The sequence below is a fragment of the Cebus imitator genome, unplaced genomic scaffold (genome assembly GCF_001604975.1).
Source record: "Cebus imitator isolate Cc_AM_T3 unplaced genomic scaffold, Cebus_imitator-1.0 Scaffold5, whole genome shotgun sequence".
NCBI lineage: Eukaryota > Metazoa > Chordata > Mammalia > Primates > Cebidae > Cebus > Cebus imitator.
Genome location: NW_016107320.1, coordinates 10,417,700 through 10,429,854, shown reverse-complemented (window position 1 = coordinate 10,429,854; position 12,155 = coordinate 10,417,700). Strand labels below are relative to the sequence as shown.

Below are 12,155 nucleotides of genomic sequence, written 5' to 3'. Positions count from 1 at the left end.
AGGAGGGAGGGAGGGAGAAGGAAGGGAGGAAGTGGGAAGGAGGGGAGGAAGGGAGGAAGGAGGAGGGAGGGAGGAAGGAAGGGGGAGGGAGGAAGGGGGATGGGAGGGAGGGTGGAAGGGTAGAAGGGTGGAAGAGAGATCCTGTTTCAGAAATAAAAAGAATCAGTCAATGCTAATGTTCAGAGGAGGACAAAAATGGTAGAATGTAACATTACATTTTTATTATTGCATAAATACAAAAAGGGCTGGGATCCATGAAAGTAAGAAACAAAGGAAAATGATTTGTTAGAGTGGCATTGAGAAGGTGAGGGATTGATTGTATGCATCTATTTGTATACATATCACTGTTTATTTGCACCCTTCTAACAAATAAGGTAGGTAAAAATAGGAACATACTTGCTTTTTTTTTTTTTTTTTTGCTTTGTATGGTGAAGTGCTGGGAGTGGTTACTGCCTATCTCTATACCTGGCCCCATCTTCTCACACCCCAAGTTCCACACTGGGTCAGGTTCTCATTCCTGGTGCAGCAAAACCCTGCCCAGCAGGTGGCTTCCTTCCAGCAAGAAGGCTGAATCCCCTCAGCAGGCTGCCTCTCCAGGACACCCCTTTTTCATCCCAAAGGGCAAGGAGTCACCTCCCTCACCGCACACTTGCCAACCATGCTTAGCCCTGCTCAGTAGTTTAGAATTGAATTCTTCAGGAGATTGTCAATTCTTTCAGTAAAAAGGAAGAGTAGGCAAGATAGAGGAACAAGAACTGAAGTGGAAACTTAAGGGGCTTATAAATTGCTGACAGATTCTATTCTTTGGGACAGGGTGGGAAGAGGTCACTTACTTTAATAAATAGTTTTATGCAAGACTGCATAAATGCCTTTTTTCCTTCAAGATAAATTTATTTATAATCTCAACACATATGCCACAACTCCACTGTATAATTCAGAGAAAAGTCTGAAATTGTGGTAGGACAAATGGCTGGTGACTGATCCAGCCATCTGCCTCCTTCCACATCACATTCACAGCAGAGGCTGGAAAAGTCACACACTCGATGACCTTCTTGCAGGTCAGCATGGTCAGGTAACACTGGTTTAGCCCATTAGTCATGAACAGAACCTTCTGTGAAAGCTTGTATTTCCCTGATAAAAATAGTAGATGTGACCAGGCATGGTGGCTCACGTCTGTAATCCCAGCACTTTGAGACGCAGAGGTGGCAGATCAACAGATGTCAGGAGTTTGAGACCGGCCTGGCCAACATGGTGAAACCCCGTCTCTACTAAAAACACAAAAATTAGCCAGGTGTGGTGGTGCGTGCCTACCTGTGATCCCAGCTACTCAGGAGGCTGAGGTTGGAGAATTACTTGAATCTGGGAGGTGGAGGTTGCAGTGAGCCTAGATGGCGTGACTGCACTCCAGCCTGAGCGACTGAGCAACGCTGTCTCAAAAAAAAAAAAAAAAAAAGGTGTGGCTGGTACTGTCCTTTCTCCTGTTTCTGCCTTAATTGGAGTTCAGGAAGAAAAGTCCAACAGGAACACAGAAATCCCAGCACAGGTATCACTGAGAGTTTTAACTAACACCAGGAGTCATCCACCCCCAGATAATACATTACAGTTAAAAAAAAAAATCCCTACTTAAAGCTACTGAGAGATTTTCTGTTATTTGCAGCAGAAAACATTCCTCACTGATACAGCTCATCTTCCATCTTACACAAAGCGAGCACTCCAAGCTTCACTTAATTAAATCCTAATGCCTTCAGCTGTTCAGGAAAGAACATTGGTAGATTAAGAAACATGGAATCTCCATTACCAGAAAGTCAAAATAAGAGCTGCTGCTTACCAAGTAACTACAGACTATGGTAATAAGCCTTCTACAAGGATTTGGTCATTCAAGAGACACAAACTCTCCAAGGTGGGTGTCATTGTGTATCTGAGGAGATGTGTTAATTATGCATCTTGTCTAAGGCTGCAGTGACAGTAACGCAGATCTATGACTCCAACCACCTCAGGATTTCACTGTTTCAGAGGAACAGACCCTTTAAGTCTGATACTCTAATTTAGTGAATGCCTGTTGTAAGAGTAATAGCGTGTAGTTCATAAAACCAGAAGATGAGACAAGGCATGGTGGCTCACGACTGTAATCCCAGCACTTTGGGAAGTTGAGGTGGGCGAATCACAAGGTCAAAAGATCAAGACCATCCTGGCTAACATGGTGAAACTCCATCTCTACTAAATTACAAAAATTAGCCGGGCGTGGTGGTGCACGCCTGTAGTCCCAGCTACTCAGGAGGCTGAGACAGGAGAATAGCTTGAACCAGGGAGGTGGAGGTTGCAGTGAGCCGAGATCATGCCACTGCACGCCAGCCTGGCAACAGAGCAAGACTCCATCTCAAAAAATAAAGACAAACAAAAAAAATAATGACATAAGATGATACCAAAAGACACGTTATCTATGTATCACCTCTTCACTTACAATAAATATGACATTTACCTTAAAGACCATTTGGTTAACCTGTCAGCTGGATGGTGATTCCAGGTCAGGATGGGCATGTTAGAAACCCATCCCAGAGAAGGTCTTGAGAAAATAAGTACTTTTGAGAGAACAAGTGTTCTACCAACTGTATTTAACTGACCAGACATCCTCACCAAAGTTAGATATAAGCAAGGCAAAGAAAAATTGTTTGAGAATAAAGTAAGAATTTTTCTGTGTTTCATTGAGAAAAAAATGTTTATTTTAAAGCAGGGATATTTAACAACTAAAAATCAAATTAATTTATAAGGAGGCAGTGAACATCAGCAATTAAAACAACTGGGCCAAAGGCACTGTCATTCTATCAGGGTTAACCACAGTAAACTGTCAATATTTGATCATCTGATGGGTTGTATTTGTAATGCAATCAGGCACACTGGGGACCACAGTCATCCAGAATTGGGATTCATAAAATCCTGATCCATAGGATTATTGTTTAAGTGAAGGTGAGTATCAAGAGGTTTTGAGACGTTCTAAATTATTTGTATACTTTTTTCTTGAGATGATATTACTTTGAAATACATTTCACTATTTTTCCCTCTTTGATCTCCAAAATATGATTGTCTTTTCACTACACTGGTATTTGTTTCAAATTGTAAGCAGGGAATATACCCAAAAGCAAAGACTCAATCTGCTCAAACTAAAGAACTTTACATGAGAATCAAATAACCTGACAAGGTCTGCATTAACTCTGTGACCTTGGGTGAGTAACTTAACTCTGAGGTTCCATTTTTCTCATCCACAAAAACGGATGATTAAAATCTGTTGGTGTTTTGTGATGTTAAAATATATGTAAAAATAGAGTAAGTGATTAAATGTTACATACATATAATGTGTCACGATGACCACAACCTTCAGCAAGATCCCTGTGTGGACAAAGAATAGTATAAAAAGGAAAGAATTACAATTATCATCCCTATTATTTCCATTCTCAAACGTATTATCCTAACATTTATGTTTTGATTTTCTGATTGCTATTATCGTTTTCATCTTAGAGCCTTAGTGACATGGACCTTTGCTTATAATACTTCTTTATCATTTGCTCCCTGTAGCTACATTAGTAAAATTCTATTAGGTCAAAAATTCTGAACACATGCTGTGAAGCATTTATTCAATAAACATGCAGGGAAATGGTTACACCATACACCAGGCACATGGCTATCTTGCAAAGCAGGCTAATACACAATGGGTTTCCTGTTGGCCAGATCCCAAAACTACTGGCTTTAACAGGCAAGCAGTTAGTAAACATAAGAGATTTCATAATATTCCAGAGTCCCTCTCACTGCAATATGTAAATAGAGTAAGGCTCTTTAGAATCAGCTCTTTAATTTCCATTCATTTTCCGTGAGTGTATTGGTCCATGGCAATGTGCAAGTCAGAGCAGAAAGCCATAGGACGAAAACCAAGTTATATAATCTAGAAGAGAATACAATAGAGCCAGGTTCTCTGCTTTTGTTTATGTAAATGTGACTTGTCTCCATATGGTTACTTAATTAGATAGGGGATGCATTTCACCCATTTAATGCAGAACAGCAGCCGGAATTTTACATACCAAATATTTAATGCAATTTATGAAACACAGACTCTTTCCCTAGGCCCCAATAAAAGTTTTTGTTTCTTTTTAACTTGAAAACTCTTATGCTTTCTTCCTAACCTGTAATAAAAATGGAAATGTTTTATATCAATGCATTTGCATAGTTCCCCTCACCTGTGCTGATCTTATAGATTACCATACTTAGATATTATTTCATTGAGCTGATCATAAATTGTGCAGAGTGACAGATGGGAAACAGTGCTTAAGACACAAAGAAATCAAAGAGCCATTCTTAGTTCTTTAAACAAGGAACTTCATATTTCAGTAGACCCTAAAAAAGCACAGTAATTATTCTCCAATTTATTACAGTTTAATACGTTTAATGTTTATTATTTTATATTTTTTGTACTTTGAATTCTTTTTTCCTTATTCAGGCTCCATGGAGACTGTCAAAAATTGCCAATTCAGACTATAATCCAAGTCGTCATGGCAGGGTATTGGGAAAAGTTTTCTATTAGCAATAACCACACCTCAGATGAAATTCACTGGCTATGACACTGTCACTGTGCAAAGCTCATTTTTTTTTTAAACAGACATGTGTGTGTGCCTACTAAGATTAGAGAATATTCAAGGTACTAGGGATTCAAAGATGAGTAAGACAGTTACTTTCTGCCAGGAGCTCACAGGCTAAAATTAGAGATAAATAATAACAAACCCATGACTAGCATGACAGTAAATTGGAAATATATGCCAAGTGCCATGAGGTACAGAGGAGAGAGACTATCTGTCCCTGGGGGAGTTTATGGCAGGCATCACAGGGAAGATTAGACCTCAACACAGTCTGGATATATGTCATGGCCAACTGGGCAAGTTGGAGGTGTTCAACAGCGGGCATGCCACGTGCCGAGATAAAAAGGTAAGAGAGAAACTGTAGGAAGTGTGGGATGGCTGAAATATTACATGCTCTGAGTGCACGAAAAGGAATTTGAAAAGTTAGGTAGAGCTAAATATCATCTTCATTAGAATGCACATTTTAAAGAGTTTGAGATCTTATTAAACCATTGGTCTTATGTGGGTCTGTTAAATTAAGTTTAGACTAAAGCTGCCTCCTCACATATTTTAAATTATGCCTAAAGCCAACGGTTCACATCGTGTTCAAATAAGATAAACACTGAGCTGTAACTGATCTGGCTGTTTCTGAACTTCACTTCCGTTTTCTAAACATCACTTTCCTTTTCTGTCCATAAATCTTCTTTGACCATGTGGCAGCCTGGAGCCTCTCTAAACCTATTTTGGTTCAAGGACTGCTTGATTCACAAACAGTTCTTTGCTCAATTAAACTCAAATTTAATTTGCTTAAAATTTTTCTTTTAGGAATTCTAACATCTCTCTTTTCTGCATGCCTTGAACTAGGAACTTTCAGAGATGCAGACACAGAGCAACCATCAGATTACAGAAAGAAAGCTGTCTTGGTTTACAGCATGGGCCCTAAGACCAGTGTAGCTGTGCATACTTTGAACGTGGGAGAACCCATGCTGGTCGTAATACACAGGACAGTTACTCTTTCAGCCACACTAACACAGGTGACTAATTTCCCAAGAGGGCCACAAGGAAAAGTTTTGTTTTTCTCTGACTGTTAATTTAATTTGAAACCATCATTTCAGCTTTCACTTAAGTAATCTCCAAAACTGGCCTCTCAAATTAGGTCTAAGCCAGAGAGTCTATACTAGTTATGATGACAGGTAGAGTTTTGTCCCTTAATGGAAGCATACAGTGATTTAACCTGAGTCACTTTTTCCCATAACAGTTTATCCAAATAGACTTTGAAGTAAGATGTCAAATTTAATCCAGGTGTTTTTCTCTGGGTTGTGCAAATGTTGGTAATCGGATTAAGTTTTTTGCTTTTTCTCTATTTTTAGGTTTCTAGAATTTTTAGGTTTCAACATATAACCAGGAAACACACACACACACACACACACACACACACACACACCTGTTTTAGTGAAATAATATAAAAGGCTTCATAAACTATGGCAATTCTAGGTTTCACTTCATGGTATCTAACTTTAGTGTATTAAAATCCACGTTATCAGGAAAAAACAAATTATAAATGTCCTCAGGAAAAAATGAAAAACAGTAGGACAAGATTTATAACAATTATTCATTTTAAGATGTAAAAAAGAATATTTTGCTGAGAATATGGAGATGGAGTTTATAAATTATTTAATTTCTTCCCCAACAATGGATATATTTGTGTACGAATATGTACCACTAACTAATTTTCAAATTCATCTGGAAACCTAGTGGGATTTAGGAAAGGTTTTGCTTTCAAAGTGTTATCGCTTTTCATTTGTAACTGGCAGTTTTCAAGAGTGCGGCCATTCACAGTTAGGGAAAAATGGTTGCATTACTGCATCATTGAATGACAGAAAACCAAACAATCAAATACCATTCTCATATTTTTCATTCTTGGAAAATTACCTTTCAGGAAGAGCTTTATGTTTTATGTTCTGCACACTAATACAGCGAGGATTTTCAATCTTTTTATGACAAAAAGAAGAAATAAAAGAGGGGAAACAAAAATGTAAGGAACAAACAAATTCTCTCTGAAAGAAATACACTCCTATTAGATGTCAGGTCACATATAATCTCAGACTGTGGCCATTTAGCTGCATATCTCAAAATGTAAATATAGGCTGATTTGACTGAAACATTGTTTGATGGAAATTTTGTGTGTGTGATGTGGACACAGGCAAAATAGGGTGGAAGATCACCTGAGAGAAAATCCAAACCAACTCTCCTGTCTCAGCAGTCATTCAGGCCCCTTCTCAGAGGCTAAACAACTTGCCAACAAGTTCTAAGTCACAGGCTCAGGATAAAAACCTCTTTGCAATGACATCCAGAACAGCAATGTTTCATTATGCTGATTTTGTTTTGATGGAACACAAAATATTACACTGACAGCTGAATTTTGCGTTATTACCTGTTGAGAAATTTTGCCTTCCAAAATCTTGGAAAGTATCTTTTATGGTGATATTGTAACTTGTAAACATACTATAGTTCAATATAGTGAAACTGAAAATATAGGTTTTAGCATTGTATATTTTATAGAGAAAATTACAGTTTCTATGACATTAAATTATAGAAAAATACATATACATGATAAAAATATTTCTACCCATTGTCACCAAATTCCGAAAGACCAATACTATTAATAATTTGATTTATTATAGTATCTGTTTCAGATGTATACTTAATATTTAGGTTGTGTATACATAGAATACACACATATATTTGTAATATATTATCTCACTTTTTCATATTATCTCCTTGTAAAACTAATTCAAATGATTGCAGATGTGTCAGTGTTGATCTACTTCTTTGCTATTTAACATTTAGTTATATCCAAACTTTAGCATTATATTGATACTATAATTCTCCACATATCTATATCATACCCAAATTTATATCTTCAGTATAATTCTCTCTGAAGCATCACTGGGTTCCCTAAAGCTAGAACCTGCATATCAACTACTTTTCTCCCATTCAGCCCTTATATCCAATTGATCACTAAATGCTATTGATTCCCCCCGCCCCAAATATCCTTCAAATTCAGCAATTGCTCTTCATCTCCATTCTTCCTATGCTTGTCTGAGTCACTACCATTATTCCCCTACATGACTAGAATGGATCCTTTTTCACTTCTGCCTTTGTTCCTGCCCACCCTCCTTCAATCCTTCCTACACACTGCAAAGCAGAATGCCCTTTCCAAAATGCAAATTCAAACATGTCATTCTGTCTTGAAGTTCTTAATCCTTTGGATAAAATTATTCAGCCTTGTCAATAAAATTTCTTATATATATATTTTTTTTATCATGATTGACCAGGCCTTTCATGATGTGGTCCCTGCATTTATCCTTAGCTTCAATGCCTAATCACTTCACCACCTGGAAGCTACAGGGACTGCCACTCAATTATTTTAGGGATCTAAGCGCTCTTCACCTGGAGCTCACACACCTGCTTTTCCTTCTGCCCTATGATATAAACATTCCCCCCTCTTTTGCTCTAGCCAGTTCTTCTCCTTTAGGTTCAGCTTAGTTGACACATCTTATTTAAGGCTACCAGAGTCCCCCAAATCCTAGATTTGTTACATTCCTCTTTTTTGCCCTTCCAGAATACTTTGCACTACTAAGCAACTATTCATGTATATCAATGCCCCAATTACTCATGTATGTAACTATTCATAAATATCATGTATATCTAGACTATAGGTTCCATGAAAGCAAAGGATGTGAGACTCTTTATTATTTACTTCCCCAATGGCTAAATAACTCTGAGACTCTACATGTGTTTGTTGAATACATTTTTTAATAAAATAAATGAAGCTATGAAAAAAACATTGTGACCATCATCTTTGCAATAAAATGTACTGAGTGAAAATGATGCATTATCAGGTGTCTTTTTAAAATTTTATTTATTTTAATTTTTATTTATTTAAGACTAGATCTTCCCAGGCTTGATTGCAGTCATGCCATTGTAGCTCACCGTAGCCTGGAATTCTTGGGTCATGTGGTCTTCACGCCCCAGCCTCCTTAGTAGCTGGTACTACGGATGTGTGACATCATGACCAGCTAATTATTTTCATTTTTTACAGAGACATGGTCTTTCTGTTTCCCAAAATGGTCTTGAACTCCTGGTGTCAAGTGATCCTCTCATCTCAGCCTCCCAACATGTTAGAATTATAGGCATGAGCCACCGTATCCAGCCCTAAATTTATTTTCAAAAGGAGAATTCAAATTGATGCAGGCATCAGCATTACAGAAGTTTACCATTTTTTCTCACCTCACCAGATTTGAATATATTTTTGAGATATTTGCTAATGAATAAAATATTAATTGCTTAATATACATTTTCTGATAACTAGCAAAATTAAATATTAAGCCATATTATCAACTATTTTTGTTTACCTTCTGAATTGTTTGTTCATATTTTGATTTAAATTTCATGTTTTACACTGTTTTAAGGATAATGTAGCTGTATAATATCTAAAAAGAAGTAGAACATAATTTGAATGTATATATTCCATTGTCTTAGCATCAAGGTCTTAAATGATACCAGTAACACCTTGCTTTTTGTGTTATTTCTTCCAATTCATTAATTCATTTGTGACCATATTTTTAAAAGAATTTTGGATTACAGCAATCAAGAGATGAGTTTCACTATTCCAAATGCAACAGAATTTTGATCAGAATGGGTACCTCTAGACAAAAGGTCTCATGCAGGGAAGAACATACATCTTAAAAAAATAAAAATAGAAATTAATGCTTTATGTGGAGAATTCATAAAAGGAAAAGAAACGGGATTTGTTTTCCGTTTCTTAATGAGTTGACCTTCTTTTCACAACGAAGTCCTTCTTCTGGAAATCGCCTAAGACACTGATGTGAGGATGAAATCTTTTAATTCCTTTGTTATTTTTCCTAATACACAGATTTAGTTGAGCCTGCTGGGATGTGGTATTTAGTTAAGATTGACAACACACCACATGGTACTAGTGTCCAGCAATAGAAGCTGTGCCCTGATTTGACAGTTATCTGATTGGGATGTGAAATTTTTACAACAGAGGGGGCTTGGTTCCCTTATCCTCCTTGGAGAAGATGCTAGACACTGTCAGAAACAGATTTATACCAAGTTGTATTTGAAGCACAAAATATTGTTCCTCCTGTTATTTTTTATCAAGAGGCAACCTGCTACAGGGAAACAAATGTGGACTTTGGAGTTAAGACAGAGTTAGATTCAAGTCCAGGCTTTCTTACTAATTAGCTGTGTTATCTTAGGCAAGATAGCTAACCTACCTTAGCTTCTGTATTCTTCCAGACAGAGAATATCGAACCACAAGGCTATTCTGTGCATTCAGCAGCTACATGCAAATAATCTTGGATATTGCATGCATATAATAGGTACTCGGCCTATAATAGGATACTGCTAACATATTATTAATTAAGGAAAAATTAAGGGATGGATGAATGGTGAAGGATAGAACGGAAATAGCTTTGCATCCTATGGATGCTAGAGCAAGAGCCCAGTCTACTCAGTGGCACTCCAGGAAATGCATGAGTAAATTACATATTTTTTCCTTACAACACAATATCTAATGTTATAACCTAGTAACCAATTCTGGGGACCTGGATGCTCTTTAAGGGTTAAGGCTACTTGACTTTGCCATAATGTGTTGGGTAAAGAGCTTTATGTACATCACTTGAAGACCTGCTGTTGTATCTCAAGAATTTGGCCTTTGACTTATGGAGCTTAAAACAGCAACAACAACAACAAAAAACCTACTGCATATTTGAGCAGCTTAGTATTACCTAATCAGCTTAATTGCACTGGAGCGAAACCTGGTATGCATCCTGTCAGCAAGAAGAATGGCGGGGTGAAGAGCACCCTAATGGAGTAAGTCTAATTGCATTATGTGATTTAATTATTTAGTTATCTCAGCACCCTACCTCCATGTACAAATGAATAGGAATCAGACAATCATGTGCATATTGCTAGGCCATTATAGTTTGCTATTTATCATCAATAGGTTGATAGCTTGCAGGTATCTATGGCTTATGGCAAGCACTTAATTTTGTCGGCACCCAAGGTCTGGGTCAGGAGATCGGTAATGACCTGTATTACTACTGCACAGGTTTTGAAATTAAAAGAAACAACCAACATTACTTGGTACTTTGGGGGAAGATATTAAACCATCAATCAAATGGGTCAGTGTGCCCTAAGAGGAAAGAGACCTTCCCTAACATTTAGAAGTAATTTCCAGGGCAAATATGTAGGAGTTCAGAGAGTTTCAAAATTTTCTTGTTAGGTAAGTAGGCATAGAAAAGGAAAGAAAAGAATGGATATTGTTATCATTACACTATATATCTATATCTACATATATAGATATATATTCCTATCTCTCAATCTTTTATTTTTTATAGCCCAAATATATATTAAAACAAATTTGACTACAGGCCTTTCCTGATCAAATATAGTATCTTTGAGAATTTCAAATATTAAATTAGAGAAAGGGCATTGTATATCCCAGGAAGGACCTATTTTGCGGTACCTTTACTTAAAAATGGCCCTGAACACTTTTTGGATACTATTTTATATAAATGAATAAACAGTTACTTTGAATTGATCGTGAAGTAAATCTAGACCCATCAACACACAATTTCTCTAGCAGAAGACCAAAGTAAATGTAACTTATTTTGAATTGATCTTTAAGTACATCTAGAACCATCAACAGGTAGTTTCTCAAACAGGAGACCAGTGAAAGTGTTTATAGGTGATGGTGCAATTGAGTTAGAATTTAACATTACAACTGCAAATTAGAAATAAGCACACTTGGTACCCACATATGAAGGCAATATAATGTCATTAAGAGACATTAAAATTCATGTTTAGACAGTGTTTAAAGTTGACAGTATGACTCAAACTATGGCACACCAGTGTCAGAGAAAGCTGACAAACAGCATTATGAGTTGCTCATCGTAAAAATCTCTAGATATATGCTACATTACCATTCCCTCCCTATAATTCCTGCGATAAAAATCTACAAAAGAAAACTGAGGCCTAGAAATGACTTTTGTCCATTGACAAATGATGATATATGAAATCAACTATAAAAATAGCCAGTTATTTCTAGAATTCATGATAAACTTAACTGGGCATTGTTAAGGATTAAATGTTGTATCCTCCCCCTTCTCATCACCAAATTAAAATGTTGAAAATCTGATGCCCAATGTGCTGGTGTTAGGAGGTGGACCCGTTATAAATTAATTAGGTCATGAGAATAGTGACCATATGAACGGAATTAGTACCCTTAGAAGAAACAGGAGAGGCTAGGAGTGATGGCTCACACCTATTATCTCAGTACTTTGAGAAGTAGAGGCAGGCAGATCACCTGAGGCCAGGAGTTTAAGACCAGCCTGGCAAATATGGTGAAACCCTGTCTCTACTAAAAATATAAAAATTAACTGGGTGTGGTGGTGTGGTGGCATGCACCTGTAGTCCTAGCTACTCAGGAGGCAGAGTCAGGAGAAATGCTTGAACTCTGCAGGC

At 37.1% G+C, this 12,155-nt stretch overlaps 1 protein-coding gene and 1 non-coding gene across 10 annotated transcripts in view; both read right to left on the bottom strand.

The window, feature by feature from the left end:
• Window positions 1-12,155, bottom strand: part of UNC5D (unc-5 netrin receptor D) — a 559,094-nt gene that overhangs the window by 250,087 nt on the left and 296,852 nt on the right. The window lies entirely within an intron of this gene.
• Window positions 4,487-4,627, bottom strand: LOC119472477. The gene has a single exon (XR_005201626.1). It is a non-coding gene; the product is annotated as a U4 spliceosomal RNA (small nuclear RNA).